Raw genomic sequence first — 27,246 nt, forward strand, 5'->3', positions numbered from 1 at the left:
AATTGCTGCAGCACCTTGCTACAGCATCGACTGGCTGGCATAACTGAAAACGAATATCAGGCCCTCAATTTCCATGAACATTTAAGAGTGAGAATTCTTCCATCAACACATTTTTAAAGAGATGGAGCATGAAATTAATGAAGTTTTAATGATGCTTTTCTGCATTTACTAAATTCAGGAAGAATTCCTAGGAATTTGAAAATGGCTAACTTAATTCCATCATTTAAAAAAATGATGGCTGATGCATCATGACTAGACACTTACTATAAACCATAGCCGTCCCACAGCCGTGTAATCTCCTGGGCAAGACAAAAGTCTCAGGTCTAATAAGGGAAAAAAAAGTACCATGGAAAATTGAACCCCGACCTCCTCAGGTGAGAGATCACACAAATTATGTGTTATCTGCAAACCATTTAACTTATAGATGATGCCACCTCTACCCCAGCCACAAACCATCCCAGTTCACTCTTCAAGGCATACAGACAGTCAACACCCAATACAATAGTTGGCAACGCATTTCAGAGGCACACTATTCTCTGAGAAAAGAACAGGCCAATGTGCAGTCCATTCCGACCCTTACATAGTTTAAATGAACGTTCAAACTGACAAATTGACCATATGCAAATTTATAAAGAGGAATGCTATCCAGCCTTTTTATTATTTATAAACCTCTATCAGATCTCTTGTAAGCCTATACTGTTCTAAATGGACCTAGCTCATTAAGCCTCTGTGAGCAGCTATCAGACCATTCAGTTTAGTATCTGTGATCGGGATAATCTTTTTAACATTTTTGAGTATAACTTGTTAACAGATAGTTTGGCTGGATTCAGGAATGGGATGTCATGCCTAACTAAGAAGGCGTAACTTTCAGGAAGAAACCCATAACAAATGTCAGAGTCTGTTAAATGCGGTAGTGCCAGACTTGTGTCTTATGCAAAGAAGGCTAACATAAAGGGCAGATACTGTGTTGTCCGATTGGTAGAATGGTTATGTCCTTGTTAATTACCTGAAAGGGGAAAAGACTGTTTAAGTTCGCTGAGAGTCTCTGCAACATCAGGATTTGGTTTTGTCTGTCACAGTACACAAATTCTCAGAAAACTCAAAAATATTTGTGTATATATAAATTACAAATCTTGCAGATGGCTTGTACTTCCTTTACAAATTAACTTCACTTCATGCGTCATACTTTTATAATTGAAGACCTATCTTAACATCTAAATATTTCACAATTGTCGTTTGTTGATGGATGAATTGAAGCTCACAATGCACTTTACCTAGTACAGGATAATGAAGGCACGTCCTCCAGTCTAAACATGTGCAAGATGCACGATTTCCCTGGATTTAAGCCAACCAAATTACAAAATTTTCTTTCTTTTCAAAGTTATTTGATGAAAAAAGTAGAGATGGTTTTCAAAAATTTTATGTAGGTAAAATTTATACAAATTTGAAAATTGAGAGCCGGATTTTTGCTACCGACGCGGGTAGCTCAAGTCGGGAAATTTCCTGCCTCGGCAGACCGCCTCAGTTTAAAGGCCCCATTATACCTAATTTTCATTCTGGTGAAGTGGTGAGAGGATTGAGTTGGAAAGGCCAACCCCAGCAGCAGATTGCAGGCAGACATGGGGTCTGCCGAACGCTGAGGTGGGTTGGTTAGAATGCCCGACTCAGATCTCTGGGACTTCACAGAATCACAGAATCTTAACAGCACAGAAGGAGGCCATTCGGCCCATCATGTCTGCACTGGATCTCCACATGAGCAATATGACCTAGTGCCCTGCCTTTCTCCCGTACCCTTGCACATTGTTTCTTTTCAGATAATCATCTAATGTCCTCTTGAATGCCTCGACTGAACCTGCTTCCACCACACTTCCAGACCCGAACCACTCATTGTGTGAAAAAGTTTTTTCTCACGTCACACTTGCTTCTTTTGTAAATCACTTTAAATCTGTGCCCTCTCATTCTTGATCCTTTTACGAGTGGGAACAGCTTCTCCCAATCTACTCTGTCCAGCCCCCACGTGATTTTGAACACCTCTACCAAATCCCCTCTCAGCCTTCTCCTCTCCAAGGAGAACAGTCCCAACCTGTCCAATCTATCCTCATAGCTGAAGTTTCTCATCCCTGGAACCATTTTTGTAAACCTCTTCTGCACTCTCTCCAATGTATCCACATCCTTCCTATAACATTGTGCCCAGAGCTGTACACAATATTCCAGCTGAGGTCTAATGAGTGTCTTATATAAATTCAGCATAACCTCCCTGTTCTTGCATTCTGTGCCCCTATTAATAAAGCCCAGGATACTATATGCTTTATTAACTGCTCTCCTCACCTGTCCTGCCACCTTCAATAATCTGTGCACATATACACCCAAGTCTTTCTGCTCCTGCAACCCCTTCAAAACTTCACCCCTTATTTTATATTGTCTGTCCATGTTTCTCCTACCTCACACTTCTCCACATTGAACTTCATCGGCCACCCATCTGCCTACTCCACTTTGTCCCAGTTGTTTTGCAAGCTGTTAGGTCCTCACCCCTCACAGCCACTCATCCCTCAATTATTCCCCCTACTCCCTCCTTGCTAACTCATGCCCCCCCATCCACTCTCATGCACACTCATAACCCCTTCCATTTCAACTCGTGCCTCTCCATGCCTCCTTCACGCCACTTCTATGCCATCTCACACCACATCTCACTCCCATGCCAACTCATGCTCCTCCCATGCCACTTCACACCCTCATGCCACCTCCATTGTCACTCACCAAGTATTGGCTATGGACAGACCTCAGAAGCCATATGGAGATGAAGAAAATAACTTCTAACAATCTATTAGAGCACTCACTCATACACACTTGAAATTGAGAAATACTCCCATTCATGAAATCCATTCAAAGGTTTTAAATCTCAAATGTTCAATCTGTTATAAACTTAAGTTTTATTTAGTATCCACATCAAAGACAGCTAATCATTTAATAGGGTCTTTAAACTGTCAATCAAAATGTGAACTCAGCAACCCCCCCATATGAGATAAGTGCTTGTGTAGCTTTTAAAACTCAGCCAAGTGTCCATATTGACCTCATCTGTAATAACAAGCCTAAGGAAATGTCAACAAAAAACTCTGTTGAAACTGCAGAAACAGATGTAATTTTTTTTCTAACCTACACCTAATCAACCTGTCAATCAAAACAGTCCAGAAGAGGGTGTTTTTAACTCTAAGTGACAACTTAAGCCTGGTTTTTTTTAATGCTTAAAGGGCTAGGGATTTTTTAAAAAAACTACATATCATGACACTTTAACAGACCTCATCCACCTTTTACAAGCAGTTATCTCTAGTCCAAAAATTGAGACTCCCTCACTGCAGGCTAAGGTCCTTGGAAAAGCAAAAATGTGGTCTGTTGGAACTGAGCACTAATTTCAAATGGCCCTACTGAGTTCAGGCTTTCCACTTGTATGATTCCTAGCTCGCCCCCTTCCCCCTGCCAGCAAAAATGGGTTCTGTCAGAAATGGGGGCGGAGCTTCTCCATCCAGGTCTTGCCTGCCGTTTCTAAAAGTCCCCAGAATTGGTCCGACTCTGTTAAAATCTGGGGCAGTGTCTTTTTTTGTTTGAAAACAGAGATATTGGGTGTTACAATCGAAGTTTTTTAAATTATGAAAGATGAGGCACACTGGCCCTGTTTTTTGCTCCAGGTGTGCAGAGAAGGGAGAATTCATGGCTCTGCAAAGCTGACCTTTAATAATGGCTGCCCATTGTCAGATTTTTGGGTCTGGTGTGCAGGGGATGGGGGTGGGGGCTGAATTAGAAGTCGGGGCAGGCGACCCAGGCAGAACTGAGAAGGATGCTCTGTGTGGAGGCGGGCTGGGCAGAAGATCTGCCTCGGGGCTCTGGCACCGTGTCCAAAGTTTAAAAATAAAGATTAAAACAGGAAACATCCCTCCAGCCTTCACCCCTCACCCTCCACCCCCACACACACCCTATCCATGCCAACCCATGCCACCTCATCGCCAACCCACCCCATAACCCCTCATACCTACTATGTCAACCTATGCCTCCTATCAATTCCCATAACCCCTCATAACATTCATGTCAATCTATGCCTCCCACCCACCCCCCATGGCCCCTCATACTGTCCATGCCAACCTATAACCCTACACCAATCCCCATGCCGCTCATAACCCCATGCCACCCTACGCCCTCCACCAACCCCCATGGGCCTTTATAGCCCCTATAACAACTTAGTGCCAACTCATGCTAACCCATGTCACCTCCCCATCCACTGCCCTTTGCCCTTACACATACCATGCCAACTAACTTAGTATCCACCATGGGCAGACCTCAGGACCCATGCAGAGATGAGATAAAATAAAGTTCTATCAAATAAAGTTATTTGTCTATTGTAGGCTTTGGTATATTTAAAAAAAACACTCATTTATTAAAAAAAATCCCCTACATTTACATTCCTTCAACTAAATAAAGCCTTATAACAACATTTCATTCAGTGCACAATCCTTTATAACAACATTGGATAACAAACATTGGAATTCATAGTTTCACATCAAAAAGTCTATAACCATTTCTTGCTGTCAATAAAACTGAAATGGCAGGCACCCCACTGTGACAATGGATGGTTGTGAAATCAGTCATGTAGCACTAATCCAGTAATGGAAGCCCTGGTCTTATATCAGCAGACAGAGTGAAACAGCAAGAAAACATTTTTTTAACACTTAAGACATTTTTTTTCCCCAAAGATTTAAAGGGCAGGACTTTTAAGTGCCTTGACAACTTGACATCTTCCTGTGACAGGTGTTTTTGACAAGTTTTCTTGACATTTTTGGCAGATACTTCTGACAGTTTTTCCAGGACTGTTGACAGTTCCAATGAGCTTGACAGTAATGGGTTTATGCACTTTTTATGCATATTTATGCCTACTTTTAACAATTCCAAAGGGCACCTGATCTACACCAAAGGTGCCTTGAGACCAGATCCAAAGGGGTACCCTGACTATCCAAATGAACCCACAAAGTTCAGACCTGCTCTTACCTGGTCTAATCTGCATACTTCAGTTTTCACACTCCAGCCTACCAAAATCTCACTTCAGTGGAGGCAGCTGATGACCTAAGTGGCCAGCTGCCTCTGTAAACTGCACATGTGTGAAGCACACCCTGCCCCATTCACACCCCATGAAAATGGGAAGTGCTGTGCTTGGGAGCAGGACTTCCTCCAATTTCTCCATTGTGGTGACAATCTGGGCCACTGTTTCCAGTAGTTCAACACTCAAAAACAAGGGGTAATAGAAAGAGGATTAAGCATAAGAGATTCAGGACAGAAGGAGTATAAACTTCACATAGAGCTGTGGGGCTGTGGAGTTCACTTTAAGGGTTGGTGGTTGAAGCAGAATTAAGACCAAATTCAAGATAAAATTTGATAAGAGCAACAAATAGGAATAGGAGTAACCCATATGGCACCTTGAGCCTGCTCTGGAATTCAGTAAGATCATGGCTGAACTTTTACATCAACTTCAGTCTGTCTTGAATACATTCAACAACTGAGCATCCACAGTTCTCTACGGAAAAGAATTCTGAAGATTCAAAACTCTCTGTGCAAATAAATTTCTCCTCATCTCAGTCTTAAATGGCTGACCCCTTTTCCTGAGACTATTACCCCTAGTTCTACACTGTCTATGAGGGCAAGCAGCCTCTCAGCATCTACCCTGTTAAGCCCTCTAAGAATTTTATATTTGAATGAGATCACTTTTCATTCTTCCAAACTCCAGAGAATATTAGCCCATTCTATTCAATGTCTCCTCATAGCTCAGCCCACTCATGTTAGGAATCAATTAAGTGAACCTTCATTGCATCTCCTCTAAAGCAAATATTATCCTTAAGTAAGGAGACCAAAACTGTACACAGTACTCCAAGTGCAGCAAGATTTCCTTATTCTTATACTGCAACACCCCTGCAAAGGCTAGCCATTTGTCTTCCTAAATGCTTGCTGTACCTGCATGTTAACCTTCTGTGATTTGTGTTTAAGGACACTCAATCTCTCTGAATCCTTTTGAAAAATATTCTGTTTTCCCATTCTCCCTACAAAAGTGGATGATTTTACATTTCCCAAGTTATACTCCATCTGTCAACTTTGAATGGTGGTTGAAGGAAAGGGGGTTGAAGAAATAGGGGAATCTGATGTGTCAAGTATAATCAGATCTATTTGCTTTTGTGCCACTGCAGAGTGATTGAACTGGCTGGCTAGCTTTTTGCGTTGTGACTTCCATGTATTTTTATGCATTTGGATGCTAACTCAACAGCAGGATTGTACTACCTATACTAGCCAGTAGATGGTGCCTCACATCTTGACAAAAATCATAGACCCATATTTAATATTGAAGATGTCTGACTGTAGTTAGCTGATCATGTGGTCCTCACATGCACATAACATGATTTGTTAAAATTAAAGTTAGTTCTTAGCATACAGATATATTTACAATTTAAAATATCTTACTGTACTTATTTTTCTGTACTATCACCACCTACCTTCAGAGAATCATAGAATAATATAGTATAAAAGGGTGTTTGGCCCATCGTGTCTATGCCAGTGCTTTGAAAAAGTTATTGAATTAGTCTCATTTTCGTGCTCTTTCCTCATAACCCTGCAAGTCTTCCCTGTTCAAGTATTTATCCAATTCCCCTTTAAAACTATTATTGAATCTGCTTCCAGCACCCTTTCAGGCAGTGCATTCTAGATTATAAAAAAATTGTTTTCCTCAAGTTGCCACTGTTTTGTTTCACTAATTATTTTAAATCTGTCTCCTCTGGTTACCAACTCTTCTGCTATATGGTACTTCATCAAACTCTATATACACAACATCAACAACACTGTCCTCATTAATAAAAACAAAAAACTACTGCGGATGCTGGAAATCCAAAACAAAAACAGAATTACCTGGAAAAACTCAGCAGGTCGGGCAGCATCGGCGGAGAAGAAAAGAGTCGACGTTTCGAGTCCACATGACCCTTCAACAGAACTGGAACTAGTTCTGTTGAAGGGTCATGTGGACTCGAAACGTCGACTCTTTTCTTCTCCACCGATGCTGCCAGACCTGCTGAGTTTTTCCAGGTAATTCTGTTTTTGTACTGTCCTCATTAACCCTGTCTATTACTCCATCAAAGAGATCAAACAGGTTAGTCTAACACTACTCCCTGTGCTGGATTTCATTTATTAACCCATTTTCCAGGTGCTAATTCAATTTGTCCCACATTAACATATCAAAAGGTTCCCTTCACGACCAATGTTAAGCTGACTGGCCTGTAGTTACCAGGTTTATCTCGCTTCCGTTTTTTGAACAGGAGTGTAACATTTGTGGTTCTCCAGGCTCCTAGCATTGCTCCAATATCTGAGGAGGATTGGCAGATTGTGACCAGAACTTCTGTTGCTTCCACCCTTGTTTCCTTCAGCAAGCTAGGATGCATTCTATTCAGACCCAGGCCAAGTAACTTTGCTGTTTTTGGAGTGCTGCAATCTCTTCAGTACCTCTTGTTTTCGATTTTTATCCTATCAAATTTCTCTACTGTCTCCTTTGTTACTGTGACCATGCCTAGATCGAGGCATTATTTAAAAAGTCATCTGGTATTACTTAAAAGGTCATCCGGTCGTCATTTTTTGGCATTGGCTTGTGGGTCTTGGAGCATCCTCGGCATATAGTCCTAGTGCAAATTTCTTGCATTCCTACCTATTTTAGGCTCATTGCTCCACCGCTTCCCAGCAGATAACAGCTTCCAGGCAATCATTCTCTAGAGTGCTTTGATGGGATATTCTTGACATTCTACACTTCCCTTTTTCACTAGCTGCCAGTTCAATTTTGACATGGCATTCTGAGTCCTGTAGCTTGAGCACATGACCTAGCTAGAAGAGTTGCTTTTGCGTTGCATAATGGCTAACTTTTGTCTGTTTCTTTCTTTCCCTCATTATTTTGTTTATTGTTTTATATGTCCAGCTGAATCATAAAGATATTTGGTGTTGAAACAATCAGATTTCTTCTCTGAAAGTTTGTCATCGTTATGTTTCAGGCCACATAGAAGAGTGGGTGAGTTCTAGGGAATGGAAACATCAATCTCTAACAATACACATCATAACTGTAGCCACAGGACATTGGAATGGTCATCAAAATAGGGACAAACCACTCAATTCTATTTTGAAATAACGTCACATTAAAATAGTACTTAAATCTCTTCAATGCTTTGCCCAGTGTGCATATCATTCATTGGGGCCAGATCTGTTGTGTTCTGTAAACAGAGTTTTTTATTATATGTCTTCAGGCCTTTTAAATATGTTTAAATTGTAGTCATTGTTGTAGCTAAATGCAGCAGCCAGTTTGTAACACAGCAAGTTGAAACAAACAGCAGTAAGATAAATGACAGAATTGTTTGATGGTGTTGATTGATGGGCTGTAACAGGATAGTAAATTAGATGAAATCAGTTTCAGCTGGTTTCTACCCATTCAACATAGAACCATAGAATGGTTACAGCACAGAAGGAGGCCATTCAGCCCATTGTGTCTGTACTAGGTCTCAGAAACAGCCATTCACCTAGTACCACTTCCCTGCCTTTTCCCCGTAGGCCTGCAATTTTCTCCTGATGCTGACAATAATGGCCTCAATTTCATAGTCAGCATCAAACAAGTGGCCCTTGCTGTTCATTATGCTTACTGCTGTCCATAGACTTTTGTGGACTATTGCACAGCAACTTGCTGTCATCAGGAATCCAGTACAGTAGTGCCCTCTACGGGAGATTCACAGAGAGCTGTGAACACGGCAAGCAACAGTGTGTATCCAACTGCTCAGGCTGAAGAATCCTTACTGAGACATACATGGGACTGTAATAGACCTGAATATCAGGTGCCGCATGCAGCCAGCAGCCGAACCAATACTGATCATTTTCACCACCCTCCAAGGTTCTAAACCAGGAAATGAAAATAAGAATATTTAATTCAGGATATTCCACCAGAGCAGCATCACACCCAAGCCCAGTCCAAGCCTTAGTTGACGTCAATGCACATTTCCATCATAGGTAACTAGAAACCAATCAAGAGTGAGAATCCTGGATAATGCATGTCACCCTCTTCTAACTCAAATTCTGAGGTTGGTTGTAGTTTACTTGTATGAAATCACTTTGCATGGCTTGAGTTAGGTAATGTATAATTCTCAATGACTTGGTTTGCTTCAAATTCCGTTCTTTTGGTAGACTTTTAATCAAATAACTTTGGTGATTGAACCAACAAAGCAGTTGGATAATAGTGCTGAAATGATGTATCTGTGCAAAAACAACAACCAGATTCATAAGAAGCCTTTAATATAGATAAGCATACCAAGGCCATCCCGCCAGGGTTTTCTTGTTGTCCTCCCCACATAACGAGCCCTTTCCTGTCACTGAGTTAATACCAGGTGGTGGGGTGACACCTCTAAATGGGCATTAATTGGCCACTTAAGGACCTTAATTGTGGGCAGGCGGGAAGGCTGACCACGCACCTTCCTGCCATGGACTTAATCAGGGTAGAGGCGGGAAGGTGGCAGTGTCCCCGCCCACCACCCTTCCACCTGATTAAATCTCCCCCCATCCCAGCCACCAAATCAGCCAAGGGGCAGAGCAGAAGATTCCAGCCAATAAGAATGTTAAATTCAAGATGTTAGGGGACCAGGACCCAATGTAAGGTTGGGAAGCACAGAGGAGATGGCTAAGAAAACATATTACAGGATAGGATACAAGCAGCAGAGTTTTGGATGAGCTGAAGCTTCTTGAGGTTGAGAGACTGCCCAGGAAATCATGTGAATAGTTGATTGTGGGAGTGACAAACTTATGGATGAAAGCAAAAAACTACTGCGGATGCTGGAAATCCAAAACAAAAACAGAATTACCTGGAAAAACTCAGCAGGTCTGGCAGCATCGGTGGAGAAGAAAAGAGTCGACGTTTCGAGTCCTCATGACCCTTCAACAGAACTGTTCTGTTGAAGGGTCGTGAGGACTCGAAACGTCGACTCTTTTCTTCTCCACCGATGCTGCCAGACCTGCTGAGTTTTTTCAGGTAATTCTGTTTATGTTATGGATGAAAGCTTGGGCAGCAAATGGAGTGAGACTGGACGGAGGTGGCAAATGTTACAAATGTAAAAGCAGACAGTCTTGTGTTGGCAAAGATATGAGTCTGAAGCTTAGCTTGGGGTAAAATAGGTCCCTATGGTGGCAAATTCAGCTTGATTCCGAGACAGTGGGCTGAATGTTTGCGAGTCTGACCTTTAAAAATGGCAGTCAGACCTGATTCTGGGATTCCCGGCCTCCCCCAATTTTCACTAGCGTGGGATAAGAATGTGGGCTGGTGTAGGTCATGAGCCCACACCCTGCACTCCTGACTTGGCCAGCTCCATAGTAGGGATAGGAATCTCCTAGACCCCCGCAGTTTTTCTGGAGTCCAGCCAACTTTTCAAAGAGTCATGGTTCATGGCCCCTCAGAGGTGTTTTTAACCATAATCTGGATGAAGGAACCTTTTGAAAGGTAATTTCTTACCCATGCCCCCTTGACAACCTATGCCATTCCACCCACCCAACCATGGCCCCTCGTACCCTCCATGCTAACCAATGAACCTTCACCCCTCATAGCCCCTCATACCATCCATGCCAAACTATGGTACTTTCATGCCCATTCATCCAATATACACTGTACAGAACCAATGAATCCGATAGTAACAAAAGCATGTGTGGAAAAGCTTTGAAAAAATAGTCATCCACACATAACTTCCTACTTTCCTAAAAAAAACTGTTTTTACTACAGACCGATAAAAGTGTTAATTATCCAGACTGTTAAAGTTTCATTAGCATAAACTAAAGCACTTGATGTCTCTTTATCTTGTGTAAATGAACATAGTGCAGTTGACAGAATAGATTGCACAGGAAGAGCTGTCAATCAAACAATATTTTCCCTTGAATGCAGTTGTTTCAACAAATGAATGGATGCCTGGGCTCTTAGCCGATCCTCATTGTGTATTCCTGGCTGAGAGCCCAGACATTCATGATTCCGCCTTGACACCCAGCAGCACCTGTGGCTGCCTCCGAACTTTTTCTTGCAGTGGCAGACCTAACTCCAGACCTGCTCCTCCTCACCTTTCCTGAACCGAAAATCCCACCTTTGCAGGCACTTTATCATGAGGTGGGCGCACTGAGCCAGTAGATTTCCCAACTCCTGCTACCCACCTCTAGGACCAAAATTTGGACCAGTAACTGGGCAATGAGATGAAATCAGAGGTTAGGATATGGAATTTGGCACAGGCTACAATCTTCTCAATACTTGGCCGGAGGAAATTGCACTCATCCAGGAATGAATGTTGAACAAGCAGACTGACAACGCAGATTTATTGGAGGCGTTAAAAAATGCGATGGTGAGGCATGCTGGGTTTGTCAGTGTATATGTGGAAACTTTGATACACAGGATAAATTATATGAAGTGCATTGGATGTGGATGTCAATAGACTTTATTTTTAGCGACATGATCATGTTAAATCTCACAGTGCTTAAATTGTGTATATTAATTATTTATGTTTCTATTAAAATGTTTAAAGCCATAAAATATCTTAAAATTAAGAATCCATCTATATCTCCAAAAGTGCTATCAGTACTCATTGTTAAGTAATAAGTTGCTGTTTAATCCTAAAAGAAAATACTTTCCAAACTCAAAATTCAGCATAATTAAGTTCAATTTGAAATAAAGCTTTGATGGCTGAGCCCTGGTGGTTTTGCAGGAAGATCAAAAAATCTGATTTGGAGATTGAGTGCTGGAATTTAAGGTCTTTTAGTGACATATATCGTAAAATATTTTGATTAAATAGTATTTCCTGTTTAGATGCAATAGTGAACTTTATCATGTCACAGTCATTTGGTGATATCCTCACTAAATTATCACCCATCTGGGAAACTCCCTGACTGTTGTTGGCTTGTTCAGTATAAATGGCTCATGCACCATAATTTCACTAGTGATGTTATTTTACAGGGAACCTGAAGTTGTCTTACAGCACCTTTAGTTTGTATCATTGAAATACCTTCTGCTCTTTGGTTCACCAAACACATAACATGATGACATAACTCATAACAAAATGCAGCAGCACATCACAAAGTTAACTGAACTTTAGGAGTCTGGATTTAAATGCGGATATTATTGCTGCCAAAGCTGGGTCAAGATGGGACTTACCTTCTTGTGGTCAAATAGAGAAGCAGCATAGGGTCCTAGTAGTTTCTGCATTCTGCCAAAAGAACTGTAAGAACCGTGGAATCAATACATTGACAAGAAATTTACAAGGGCAACCAGACAAATTCTTCACCCCTCTACCTAAATCCATTAACATTGAATCTGAAACTGAATTGCATTACAAGGAATGCCGTGGGTGGTGGTAAGGTGGGGGAACACAATCAGCAGAAAAAAGGGGCGAAAAGACAATAAACAGAATAATGTGTCCGTATTAAAGAATATTTAAAGAATTATTAAAGAGGATGCTGTTCACAAGTTTAAATAAACTGTTTGATAAATTTTAAAAATTGACTTTCTTTCTTCAGATTATGACTTTAGGATGTGCTATATTTTGATGTGAGATCATAGGCGGAATTTAATGGAGCCCACTGGATTTAATCGAGCGGGCTAAGGAATTGTGTGGGGGGGCCATATGCCAACTCCCGTTGGCAGGAAAGCTGTCCTACATTTATTGAAGGGTGAGAAGGGCTCAATGCGGGAAACCCACCTGCTAGCAATGGGAAGGCAAGTAGGCTTGTTGAAACCAATTATCCCTGAGCCCACCAGGATTTAATGGTAGCTCAGGCATTTAATGGGACTTACACAGGTCTTGCGTGCTTCCAGAGAGCCACCCGGTAAACATTGACAGGTTTGCCAGTGATCTATCAGCGGGTCTCTCATTCACAGTCACTCGATTGTAGGACCCGGTGTTGGGAAAGTGGGGGGAGGTGCACTGATAACCACACCTACCATTATTTTTTTTTTGGGTTTAACTGGAATCTGTTTTTAATAACTTGATGAACTTTTGAGAAACTGAGAGCTCCATTGTGCACAAGAAACAATGATTGCCCACAGGGTCACATTTACTTTTGTCAGTGAATAACACCACTACAGAAATTACAATAACTTGCTTATGAATAGGGTACACTCCAGATCCTGGGACTAGATGGATCGATGTGACAATGGATTCCAGCAAGGTTCCTCCTCACTTTTCCCATCCTTTGCCTCCAGGTTGCTGTGGCAGTTTGAGTCCGACAAGCTACGCCACTTCATGGGGTGACCGCTCTCCCTTGGTGTGGTACTCCTGGTGCAGAGCTAGGTGCTGCCGGACACTCTGCAGCAGGCACAAGTAGGTGGAGGCTTGGTGATACAGTTCATGATGGGCACGGCACAGCTTCTCACTGGTAACCTGGTTTCTCTGGAATTGCTCCATTATATATTTATAGGCGGCGGAGTCTCGGTAACTGGGACCGGAAGCCGGGCTCAGGCTCCTCAATTCTTTACAAATTCCCCTAGAACAAATCCAACCCAGCAATTATTGTCCCATCAGTCTACTCTCAATCATCATCAAAGTGATGAAAGGTGTTGTCAACAGTGCTATCAAGTAGCACTTACTCAACAAAAAACTGCTCATTGACTCTCAGTTTGGGTTCTACCAGGGCCACTTAGCTCCTGACCTCATTACAGCCTTAGCCCAAATATGAACAAAAGGTCTGAACACCAGAGGTGAGGTGAGAGTGACTGCCCTTGACATCAAAGCAGTGTTTGACTGAATGTGGCAGCAAGGAGCCCGAGCAAATTGGAGTTAATGTAAATCAGGGGGAAAACTCTCCACTGGTTAGAGTCCTACCTAGCACAAAGAAAGATGGTTGTGGTTGTTGGAGGTCAATCACCTCCCTCCTGGCACAACGTTGCAGGAGTTACTCAGGGTGGTGTCCTTGGCCCAACCATCTTCAGCAGCTTCATCAATGACCTTCCTTCCATCATAAGGTCAGAAGCCAGGATGTTTGCTGATAATTGCACAATATCCAGCACCATTCGCGACTCCTCGGGTACTGAAGCAGTCCCTGTCCATATGCAGCAAGATCTGTACAACAATCAGGCTTGGGCTGAAAAGTGGAAAGTAACATTCGTGCACACTAGTGCCCAGCAACAATCATCTCCAACAAGAGAGAATCCAACCATTGCCCCTTAGCATTACCATTAAATCATCCACTATCAACATCCTGGGAGGTTACCATTGACCAGAAACTGAACTGGACTAGCCATATAAGTACTGTGGCTACAACAGCTGGTCAGGGCTACAAATATTGTAGGATTATGCATCTCCTGACTCCCCAAAGCCTGTCCAGCATCTACAAGGCAAAAGTCAAGAGTGTGGTGGAATACTCTCCACTTGCCTGTGTTATGACGTGGCAGATGATATGTGCCAGGCAGACCAAATCCACAAGGGAAACAAAATGAAACTGAACTTCCCAGTCTCTAAGGAAATCAGGAGCAAGCTGAGGTTGGGAAATCAAAACTAAAACTTGTTGAAAGATATAAAAGGACACAGATCAGTCCAAGCTGGGTAATAGCAGTTGTTGAGTTCACTGGAGCGGAGCAGACTAGCCAAGGAAGGCTCAAGAAGAAGAGGCTAAATCCAGGAGCTGAGAATAAGCAAAGGGAAAATTGCTGCAGCTGTTTCTGTTACTTGAAGATAACATTGTGGGTCTACCCCATCTAAACCAATTGGGTAGGTTCTGCAGGCATGTGCCATTTGTGGTGAAGACCGTGCCCATGGAACTTGGGTTGGCTGTGTGCATTGTTGGCTGGGGATCAGACTAGCTTCAAGAAGGGGAGGAGCTGAAATTCCTTGTGAGGAAGACAGAGATTTGAAGAACTTTGTGGCTCATTATAATCATTAAAGTCTGAGTGGACTGCTGAGCCAATTTGTAAGATCTATCTTAGTTGTACCTGTCATTTAATATGCAATTTTATTGTTTACATTTGCCTGTTAATTCATGTTTAATTCATGTTACTTGTAGGCATTACTGTATAGTATTTATCGTTTGCTCTGTTGACTTTTGTTTGGTAAAGATTATTCTGTTTTAAAAGGTGTAATCTTGTGGCTTGCATTCCTTCAGCAAATAACTGGGAATTTGAATTTTAGGTCTACTTTAAAAAAAAGTTACTGGTCTCTACCAAGATCATAACAATGTTAATAGAGTGGAATTTCTTTCCAATCATGCACTGTATGTACGATCCCTCAGGTTGTGATTTATTCAACGGAATGCCATTAGTATCTCCCTATGTTTGTGAAATTTAGCAAACTGGTGAAATTGGGCATTCCTGTCATGCTGTCATTGTTACTCAGTGGGAAAGCAAACAAATAAAGCATTTCTTTGATACATTTATGAACAAAGAATTAATTGTTGTCACCTGTGATAGTCTGAAAGGAATGGTGGTCATTTTGAAGGTCTTTTGGTTATCTTCATGGTTTTGGACACTGTCATCCTTAAATGTTAACCTGCATGTCTCCTTGAACCAGCTTTGTAGTAGCCTAAACCCAAGCACATGGACACATTGTTTCACACAGTCATTAGATATTTGGGGTGGATTTTCATTTTTGAGGCGGGGATTGCGAGTTGGGCAATCTCCCGTCTCCTGACTGGTCGTACCCACCCACACGATTTTCATGGCGTTGAGTTGGGGACAGGCTTAAATTGGACTTTTCACCTCCTGTCTCAGCACAGAGGCACAATCAGCGGTAGGAACAGTAACAGAAACAAGTCCATCCCATCACGGGACCAATAAAAGGTCCGCCTCTGGTGCTCCAAGAATTGAAGGAAGTCTTTGGACAAAATCGTCAGTGAACCTGGGACATTTGGTTGAACTTTGACCTATGAGTGCCTGCTGTCATTGTTGGCTAATAGATTGTTGCCTGTGTGAAAGCTGGCCCAGTATGAAGAAATACTCAGTAAACTTCCAACCCATTGTCTAATGCATTGCTGTTCTGATCTGCTACCTGCGACGACCCAGCTCTGAGGAGTCTGCTAGACCAACGTTTCTCTGCATTCTCCTGCAAGTGGCTGAATTCTGCCAAATGAACATGCAGCAGGTCACTGTACTGCTCTACAAATGGGCACAGCCAACCAGCAGAGGGGCAGCTCCCCACACTCAGACCTCAACTCTACAGCTCTCTCTCCTTACAACCTTAACAGAAGAGACCAGACACTGAGCAATTCCCAGGCTAATCCCCACCTTACTTCATCCCAAGGAGTGTGGGCCCCTCAAATCACTCTGGCTCCTTACAACTTTGCCACACAGTGTCAAAACCTGCCACCCTGGTACTCGTACAGCAATGGTGAGGCCACCAAGCCTGTATACGGTGAGCCCATCACTGAAATATAAGACCACAAGACATCATCTCCTCCCTTTCATGTCATTGTGCTAAACTAATAATGCACAACACAAATGGACAGTACACATATTGATCCATGTACTTCATCTATTCCAATGCCAGGATGGCTGAAACAGGAAGCAACCAGAAAAGCTGGGATAAACAAGCTCCACGCTTCAACGATTGCGACCTTGACATCCTTGTTCAGTTGTTGAATAACAGGAGGGACATAGTCTTCCTGGCAGGCTCAAGATGTCTCCTGTCAACACCAAAGGGGCATGGATACAGATCATGCAGATGGTCAATGCCTCGGTGGAGCACCAGCATACCCCGGTGCAGTGCTGCAGGTGAATCAGTGACCTGCTGCATCCAGGAACAACGAAGGAGTCTTCCATCTGCTTATTGTCCCATCTTGGATTGCAGCCTGCAGCATGCATGCAACGCATCTGGGGGATACATGGCGCATGATGCTCGTTAATCTTGGAGGAGTGTGTGTCCTGTTCACTGAAACCGTGACCAATGCTAATGGGTAAGACTGCAAAAGTGGACACGCTGTTTCAAACCAGGTAGAGGAGATTCCCTTTTTCATACAGAGAACCACCATATCTCCATTGCAGGAGAAACAGGCGGACAAAGCCTGTGAAATAGAGGACCAGGGGTGTGATCCCAGTTCTGAGGTCTGCTGTAACAGAGAGGGTCATGGGGATCACTGGGCCCCATCCTGGGTGGTCAATACACCGAACTCTCATTTTGAGAGGCCATTCAGCCCATTTTGTAAAGTAATAGACTTCCAGTTGCAGGGCCAGTTACCTCAGTTGGTTAGACAGCTAGCACATGGTTCAGAATAATACCAATGGCATGGTGTTTGATCCGTATTCTGGCTGAGGCAGACTTGGGTCCTGCCTCCTCGCCCTACCCTGTAGTAAAATCATAAGCCTTAAATCACAAGACATAAGCCTTGATTCAGTGTCCCTTGAATATTTGAGGTGAATTACCTGGAGAAGAAAAAGACTTCCACTTGCATGTGGAACGAGCCTAATGCAAATTCTGTGCATTACAGTACATCACCAGTTCACATGTTCTACAACAATTTCCTGGTAAACATTCAGCAGAAGGGAATCATATAAACTTAAATCTCCCAAGTTGTTGGCCAGTATCACAGAATAAAGCGATAGAAGGGGTCAGCAACAGTGCTATTAAGTGGCACTTGCTTAGCAATAACCTGCTCACTGACGCTCAGTTTGGGTTCTGCCAGGATCACTCAGCTTCTGACCTCATTACAGCCTTAGTTCAAACATGGATAAAAGAGCTGAACTCCCGAGGTTTGGTGAGAGTGACTGCCTTTGACATCAAGGCAGAATTTGACTGAGTGTGGCATCAAGGAGCCTTGGCAAATCTGGAATCAATGGGAACCAGGGGAAAAACTTTCCCCTGTTTGGAGTCATACCTAGCACAAAGGAAGATGGTTGTGATTGTTGGAGGTCAATCATCTTAGTCCAGGACATCACTGCAGGAGTTTCTCAGGAGAGTGTCCTAGGCCCAACCATCTTCAACTGCTTCATCTATGACCTTCCATCATACGATCAGAAGTGGAGATGTTCGCTGATGATTGCACAATGTCCAGCACCATTCGCAACTCCTCAGATACTGAAGCAGTCCTTGTCCATATGTAGCAAGACCTGGACAATATCCAGGCTTGGGCTGACACGTGACAAGCAACATTCATGCCAAACAAGTGTCAGGCAATGACCATCTCCATCAAGAGTGAATTTAGCCATCGCCCCTTGGCTTTCAATGGCATTACAATTGCTGAATCTCCCACTATCAAATCCAGGTGGTTACTGTTGACCAGGAACTGAACTGGACTAGCCATATAAATACTGTGGTTACAAGAACAGGTCAGAGGCTATGAATCCTGCAGCGAGTAACTCCTTCCTGACTCCCCAAAGTCTGTCAACTATTTACAAGGCGAAAGTCAGGAGTGTGATGGAATACTCTTCACTTGCCTGGCTGAGTGCAACTCCAACAACAGTCAAGAAGCTCGACACCATCCAGGACAAAGCAGCCCGCTTGATTGGCACTCCTTCCACAGGCATTCATTCCCTCACCGCTGACGCACATTGGCAGCAGTGTTTACCATCTATAAGATGCTCTGCAGAAACTCAAAAAGGCTGCTTGGGCAGCACCTTCCAAACCCACAACCGCTACCACCTAGAAGGACAAGGGCAGCAAATACTTGGGAACATCACCACCTAGAAGTTCCCCTCCAAGCCACTCACTATCCTGACATGGAAATATATTGCTATTCCTTCACTGTCGCTGGGTCAAACTCCTTCCTAACGGTACTCTGGGTGTACCTACACCACAGGGACTGCTGCGGTTCAAGAAGGCAGCTCACCACCACCTTCTCAAGGGCAATAAGGGGTCGGCAATAAATGCTGGCCTAGCCAGTGACACTCACATCCCGTGAATAGATAAAAAAATGTTGTATTATGTCACATTTCATTAATACATTTATATAGTCCCTTTCACAACCTCCAAACCTCGTAAAGTGCTTAAGTCAATTAAGTACTTTTAAAGAGTAGCAACTGTTCTAGGGAAATGGAGCAGCCAATCAGCACACAGCAAGTTCCTGCGACAGCAGTGAGATAACCTTTTTTTTGTGATGTGGATTAGGGATAAATATTGGCCAGAACACCTAGAGAACTCCCCTGTTCTTCAAGGAATGGAGTACCTTTTATGGTTGTCTGAGGCCACTTGGCTCATTTAAAAGACAACCAATTCTGACAATGCATCTCTCCCTCAGAACTGCACTAGATGATGTGCCTCAGGGCTCTCAATTGGGGCTTGAAAACGCAAACTCCTGTCTCATGGAAGGGGATGATATTGGTGAACCATGGCTGACAATATGGATTGCTTGGAATTTTCTAAGTGCAGATGTATACCAGGATCAGAATTGTTGTGTTGGCAGGCTTGATAACTGAATTGCCAGTAGCAAATTGCAAGCCATATGTCATGAATTGGATGTGACCATGTTTTCCATTGAAGAGAGGAAACACCATTTCATTATGTATTCAGAAATGACAAATGGTACAATAGTACAATTGTTATTGTACTGTGTAATCGCCTAGGGTCTCGATTTCAAATCATATCATAGCAAGTTTTGAAATTGAATTCAATATTTCTAGTAATTTGTAGGCTGGAACCACAAAAAATAAGTGACCACAAAAGCTGCTGGATTATTGTAAGAGCCCAACTGGTTCAATGGTGCCCTTCAAGGAAGAGAATCTGCTACTTCTACATAGTCGGGCTCATAGATTTTGTAGTCTGATTACAGCCTCATTGTAATTTGTGATTAACTCTTGTCTTATATGCTCTTAACAAGCCACTCTATTGCAGTCTGCAAACTTATATAAATTAACACTTGCCACCAGATGAAATCTTTCCTGGTATATGATGGACAGCAATTGGTGTTTACAGATTGACTACAAAAAAATACTTTATTCATAAAATTTCTAAAAGAACATTACAAAACATTTCAAAATGCTCAGTACAGAAAGTGCAAGGAAATTCAAATTTTCTACATAGACCATGCTCCCTGAAGTGCTTCTGTACAATTATGGTATATTGTGGCTACTGTATTTTTTAATTCATGAGATGTGGGCATCACTGGTTATGCTGCATTGATTGCCCATCCCTAATTACCCTTGTTCAGAGGGCATTCAGGAGTCAACCACATTGCTGTGGGTCTGGAGTCACATGTAGGCCAGAACCAGGTAAGAACAGCAGATTTCCTTCCCTAAAGGGGCATTTGTGAACCAAATGGGACTTTAACAACAGTTGGAAATTGTTTCATTGTCGTCATCAAACTTTTAATTCCAGATTTTTAATTTAATTCAATTTGAATTTGGATTTGAACCCGGGCCCCCAGAGCATTCTCTGGGTTTTGGGAATACCAGCCCAGTGACAAGACCACTACGCCACCACTTCCCCCATTGAATATGAGTCATACAGCCTGAGGGATTCCATACAGCCTGAGGGATTCCAGCCCCTTGGTACTATGGCTGAACGGCCTTAGACATCGACCTTTTGCCATTGAGCCTCTGCGGCGGCTGCCCCAAACTTTAGCGCATCCCTCAGCACATAGTCCTGGACCTTTGAATGTACCAGTCTGCAACACTCGGTCGTGGACAACGCTTTGCACTGGGAGACCAACAAGTTTCGGGCAGACCAAAGATTGTATTTCACTGAGTTGATGATCCTCCAGCTGCTGTTGATGTTTGTCTTGGTGTGTGTCCCTGGGAACAGCCCGTAGAGCACAGAGTCCTGTGTCACAGAACTGCTCAGGATGAACCTTGACAAAAACCACTGCATTTCTCTCCAGACCTTCATTGCAATGGCACATTCCAGAAGGAGGTGAAGAACATGCCAAGGGGGTGAGACTCCAGGCGTATAGGAACGATATGATGGAGAGGGCCTTTCTCACCACCAGCCACCTTGGTGATTGTTTGAAAGTTCTGGCGATGAGACATTCTGCCAAGTGACTTTGACACTTTGCTTCGGAAACCATCTAACTCGATCCACCACCTTGTTTGTAGTGCCGCTAGGATGTTGCGTAATGTGCAGGCCACTGCCTGATGAACCTGTTGTCAAAGGCGTTTCCCTTCATAAACTTTTCCATGAAGGATAGGTGGTAAGGAATGGTCCATCTACTTGGTGCGTTCTGTGGCAGCGTGGCCAGACCTACCCTTCGCAACACCAGGGACAGCACATAGTGACACTTGGTGTTTGCATACCAAGAGTCCAAACACAGCTTGATGCAGCCACACACAACCCATTGTCCTTCATTGGATCAGTAATTCTGTAATCTCCTAGAACAAAGTTTCTACATCCTAGCTACTTATGAACCTGTCTGCATAATAGCTTGTGTTCATTAAAAATGTGAATGAATCAAGACAGATTGTATTTGATAAACTATCCAGTCACGGACAAAGGAATATTTTTTCCAGCTATAGGCCAATTTTTAATTTATACATAAGCTAGAGCACAGTCATGAACACTATCGCTGAAGTCTACTACTTATGGTTCTAATGAAACTCTGTTCCAGAAGCACAGTTTTGCTGAATGTTCCTTCCCCATGATTTAAAGCTCTGTACAAAGGTATAATATAGAAATTTTTCCATACTTGATGCAAGACATAAAGTCTCCTTTTGTTGTAATTCATTCCTTGAGATGAAATGCAGGGTCATTGTACTTGCTATCTTTATCTTATTGCTAAGGTAATATGCACAATAAAGCACCGAAGAATTATTTTATTTACATTATTATTCACAGAATACATATGCCACTCCACTTGTCACAACAACTCAGCAAGCACTTTATGATGTGGTTGGTACAATGCCAGATACAATAGACTTTGAACTGGTTTCAGTTATGTGCACTATCAGTAGGTCAGACAGTTCTATTCATAGAATAATGGAGTTAGAAAGATTTAATGTTGTCATTATTAATGAATCATGGATTCATGACAGCTGTAATTGTGATTAAATTTTTCCAAATCTGAGGTTATCCTGCTGCCAGAACTGAGCGAGTGTCCCAGGCCCATAAGGATGCACATGGGATTTTGGTTGGGACATTATTGGAGGCAGCTAATAATGAAGCTGTCGCCATCCTCAATTGCAGACAGCAGGCCCAATCAGAGGTCTGGCAGCTCAGCAGTACCACTGTTAGAGAGATGGCCACTGCTGAGGCTACAGTAAGAAAAAGAGGGTGTCTCCATGTTGGGGCCAGGTAAGTTTTTTTTATTTAAAAACAAAAAACTGCGGATGCTGGAAATCCAAAACAAAAACAGAAATACCTGAAAAGCTCAGCAGGTCTGGCAGCATCGGCGGAGAAGAACAAAGTTGACATTTCGAGTCCTCATGAATCGAAACATCAACTTTGTTCTTCTCCGCCGATGCTGCCACACCTGCTGAGTTTTTCCAGGTATTTCTGTTCTTGTTTTAAGTTTTTTTATTTACTGTACCAGAGCCACGCAGGCAGGCCTGGCAATTAGAGGGGGTGAACACTCTAGCAGCTATTGCTGTGAGAAGACCTCCCCAAGAACTTTGAAGTGGCCATTAAAAAAGGCCCACAGACCCCAGGAATTAGCTGGCAGGCTGCCATGGCTTAGCTGCCTGTCTCACTATATAGCACTGGCCTGTCCAGAGGCCTGTAAAATTCTTACGGGGGCAGGAAGTGGCCGTTAATTGGCCACTGAAATTGTTTAATTGGCCTCCCGCTGACTGGACACCAAGCTCCCCTCCAAATACCATTTTACGAGGCTGCCCGCTTCTCAGCCCAAATCCAGAGAGCTAGTAGAATCCAGCCCTGAATGTCTGCATGCCATTTAATTAACCGAGCATTATTTCATTAATCAATGATTTTGACACTGTCATCATGTTTCATGATTTTTTTTTCTCTCTGAAGGATATGGTGGAAATTATTTTCATGTACAAAAGATTTTTAAAACTGGAAGCATTTTATACTTTAATAATTATAAGTGAGGGAATAGTGAGCAGAAGCGTTCCTCTTCAACTGTCTGAAACCACATGCCTCAGATTTGCAACATTTCCTTTATGACGTTGAACATGGCCACAAGGAAATTGTGCAAGCCTTGATGCTATTAATACTGGTTGTTTTATTTAATACATTAAACAATAACCTAATTCTAATTCCCAATGATTGTTCTGGAATCCTCCTTGAAATATTTCACATATGTTGTTATGGGGGAGGTAGTGGGACAGTGGTATTGTCACTGGACTAGTAATCTAGAGACCCAGGGTAATGCTCTGGGGACCTGGGTTTGAATCCCACCAGAGCAGATGGTGAAATTTGAAATGATTGCCATAAAAACCCATCTGGTTCATTAATGTCCCATTAGGGTCAGGGGAAGGAAGGAAATCTGCCATCCTTACCTAGTCTGGCCTACATGTGACTCCAGGCCCAATGTGGTTGACTCATAAACACCCTCTGAAATGGCCTAGCAAGCCACTCAGTTCTTAAGGGCAACTAAGGGTGGGCAATAAATGCGGTCCTAGCCAGTAATGTACCCATCCCATGAAAAAAAAATATTGCATTGTATAGAATTTGCAACACAATCAAGTCACTTTGCCATTGGTGCTGAAGTTATACTGCGAAATACTAGTGTACAAAAAAGCTTAACACATTAACCAAAATTCCTCTTTTCACTAGTTTAGCAGGAAATGTGTTGATTTAGATATAGGGTTTGTGTTTTGGAACGCCTAGTTAAAAACACCATCTTTGCTTCCCTTTCGTGCCTCAGAATCTCATATTTTCTCCCCACCTTTTTGAAGAACACAGTTTTATACTGGTTTGCAGTTCTACAGCACAGGGCACTCACCATTACCTCAAAGTGGACATGTCTGAGTGTCAAGCATGTCCTGATGGGATATTCCACTTTGAGGATGTCTAAGTCATCCTTACCAGTAAAAGTTGCTAGATGATCAGAAATCTGCACTGTTCCTGTTTATAAGAATCTATGGTCAAAATCTTTGGGTCAGCAAGCGGGGACGGACCCCGCTCATCGACACATTAAATGATGCGCGGTGACGTCGGGCGTGTGTCCCGACATCACTGCGCATCATTCAGATCTTCAGTTCAGTGGGTGCGCATTGGAGTCGGCTGCGCACCCGCCGAACTTCCAAAGACCTATTAAGGCCATTTAATTTCCAATTAAAATAATTAACTGAGCTGCCTGTCTAACCTTAAGGTTGGTGGGCAGGCAAAGAGCCCAGGCGGCCTTCGCATTTATCATTAAACCTCATCCACGGGTGGGATGAAGTTTCATGAAGGTTTTTAAACTTTAATAAAAATTTTTAATAAAATTCATTGACATGTCCCAGCTCATGTGACACTATCACATGAGGGGACATGTCTTAAATTTTTTTCTCCTTTATTTAAATTTTTAAAAATCAAACTAATCTCCCTGAGGCAGCTCTGTGCCTCAGGGAGATTTCTGCGTTCTTTCGTGCGCATGCGCACAAGAGCACAGGCCCCGACTCAGCCTACTCCCCCCGCCCACATAGGGAGCGCTCAGCACTTCCAGGTGCGCATCACGCTGGCCGGACCTTAATTGGCCCGCCCACATAAAATGGCAGTGCACAGCCGATCATGGGCTACGCTTCTCCCCTATATTACATTTTTTTAAGCAGGGATCAAGAGCTAGCCAGTATTGTAACAAGTTGAAAAGTGTTTTCAGCAGAGTTGGACTGCTGTCCCTGTTTAGCTGTTTTAATACAGAAGCATTAAATGTAGGAATCTGGTCACTGATTAGAATCTAGATTGATTTTAGGCTGTTTCGTCTCAAGGCAAATGATTTGATTGTTTTCCCAGACTAATATATAACTTGGCTGTTAAGAACAAGAGGTATTAATTGTGAGTTCTGTATCAAATGATGGTCCTCTTTACTAGACTCCCCATGATGTTGGCCAGTTTCTGAGAGTTTGCCCTGGTACCTTTGAAACTTAAATTGATTGACACATCTGTTACTGCAAGAAGTATTTCACATTGGGTTAGCTTTGATTAATTGTAAAGGGATTTTTCTATCTGCTTGACATCAAAAGAGTAAAGAAGTTCATAAATCAGTGATGTCACTCCATGGTCTTTAATTCCCTTCTTATATGTCATCAGTTGACCGGGAGGGAAACAAAGGATTCCTGATTTACCTGTTTAATGTAGAAGCTTTTCTTCACCACTGTATGATCCAAGTTATAAGAATTGTTTTGGCTTTGGTTCTTTTACTGTTAAAGACTCTAAGTGAAGAAAGTTATTATTGTAACTCTGCTGTATTAGATCTTGCTTGTGTTAATATTACTTATAAATAAATGTGATTCTTAGGTTCAACAAAGAGCTGGCACAGACATGATGGGCTGAATGACCTGTTTGTATAAGCTTCTATGCTTCTTTGTATTTTCAGACTTGGTCAGATGATATGTGTTTACAACTGATTCAAGAAGAACAGGAGCAAATATACAGAGGGACTGTGCAGTATTTTTAGTGGAAGATCTCAACTATAGAAAAGGATTCACTGTTCATGCAGTGGTATGACATCCTAGTTATTACTCAGAGAGGAGAACAGTTTGGAACATAGGGAATGAGGGCATGCATATAGAAGTAAACCTTTGTGTTGGACATCAGTAAACTGTATCTCTAATGAGATCAAATCATAACTTAACTGGAAATTTAAGGGGTGGAATATGGCGTCGGGCGTCATGGTGAACATGAGCAGACAGTATGGTGGGAAAGCCAAAAATCCATTTCATGCCATCGTGAAACCAGTTTGAAATTGTCCACTCTGGGTGTCAATGGTGGGCTGTGTTTCCCGCCATTGGATGTCGGGAATGCCATTGTAATACATCTGCATATCATTATAAGCCCAGCTCACTGGAATCAACCCCCAAGTCAAATTTGCCACCCACATCGGCAGGAAGACACGCTGGTGCAGAGCACATCAGGGCATTGCTCACATCGTGTACATCTGAGGAGCAGAAGATGCTGGAGCACAACAGCAACGGGACCCTGAAGGAATGTCCATGGCATGCTGGGTGGATTCTCATGGACATGGCTCTGCCGCGAAGCAACTCATTGAAGGTGAAAACTCACTGTTGAGGGTCTGCTTTGGGACTTCAGTGTCTTGGTCATGGCCTGTCACAGATGATCGTTGAAAGGGTAGAGAGGAAGGTGCTGTGAGCGGGAGAGGAAGATGTACTGGGAGGTGGAAGAGGAACGTCTAGGTTCAACTGGGAGAGAAAGGTGTGCCGGGGGGTGGTGAGGTTGGAAGCGGGAAACAAAGGTGTCAGGAGGGGTGAGGTTGGGAGGGGGGGAACAAAAAGGTCAGGGGGATGAGGTGGGGAGGAGGGAGAAACGGGGGAGAATAGGAAGAACTTCAGCGGCGGAAAGTAGTCTGGAGAAGAGAAGGAGTCCAGGCGAAGGAGGGAGTCGGGAGAAGGGGAGGCGGTGGCGTAATGGTATTGTCTGCAACCAGAAGAGGCAAGTTCAGCTGAGCTCCCCGGCACTCGGAGGGCTGCTGGGGAAGAGGCATCTGTGAGGACCAAGTCAGATGACAAGCTTCTGGATTCGGCCTTCCAACTCATCATGGAGAGTCAGCAGATGGCGAGAGAATATCACACAGAGCTGTTGGAAGCTGGAAGCCCTCAACAGTGTGGTACGCGAGTCGGAAGAATGCGTCCGCCCACTCTCTGATGAAGTGGTGCCCACATGTATGCGCATGGAGGACTCCACGGGAGGATGGTGGACGTCATGGAGACCCTGGTCCATCAGAACGTGGAGATGTGCGCAGACCTGCACTCCATCGCGGTAGCCATGGATGAGTTCCTGCAGTGGCAACACAAGAGGGAAACGGAGCACCTCGATGTCTCTCCAGGTGCCCTTCTCCTCAAGGAGTCAGGCCAGGGCCCTTGGGCACCCGAAGGGAGGGAATCCCTGGGTCATCCACTCAGGAATCTCAGAGGCTGTCTGCTCCTTCTGAGTCCCCTTTGCCTGTGACCCCCTCAACCTTGTCCTCTGTCATTGCAGAGGGAGCAGTTGGCCGACAAGAGGTCAGCCAAAGCAAGCCAGGGCCCCCAAGGCTTTGGCCCTCCAGAGGACTCACGCCAAAGTCATCAGAGGCAACAGGGCCAGCCACTACACAGGCTTTCTCCACCCCTGTGCGGATGTCAGGGCAGCACCTAGAAGTGGAAGGCATGGAAAAGTTAAGAAATTCTGATCACAGTTGGCTGCATGGATGAACATATTTTGTCACTTTATT

The 27,246-nt window shown here is 43.3% G+C and overlaps 1 protein-coding gene and 1 long non-coding RNA gene across 5 annotated transcripts in view; one reads left to right on the forward strand and one right to left on the reverse strand.

Moving 5' to 3' along the window:
* Positions 1–27,246, forward strand: part of pde4d (phosphodiesterase 4D, cAMP-specific) — a 1,053,459-nt gene that overhangs the window by 650,251 nt on the left and 375,962 nt on the right. The window lies entirely within an intron of this gene.
* LOC144689776 (uncharacterized) lies at positions 13,009–13,547 on the reverse strand. The gene is made up of 2 exons (XR_013578713.1): positions 13,502–13,547; positions 13,009–13,445 (listed from the first exon to the last, which is right to left on the reverse strand). It is a non-coding gene; the product is annotated as an uncharacterized LOC144689776 (long non-coding RNA).

The sequence above is a fragment of the Cetorhinus maximus genome, chromosome 1, assembly GCF_964194155.1.
Source record: "Cetorhinus maximus chromosome 1, sCetMax3.hap1.1, whole genome shotgun sequence".
In the NCBI taxonomy this organism is placed as follows: domain Eukaryota; kingdom Metazoa; phylum Chordata; class Chondrichthyes; order Lamniformes; family Cetorhinidae; genus Cetorhinus; species Cetorhinus maximus.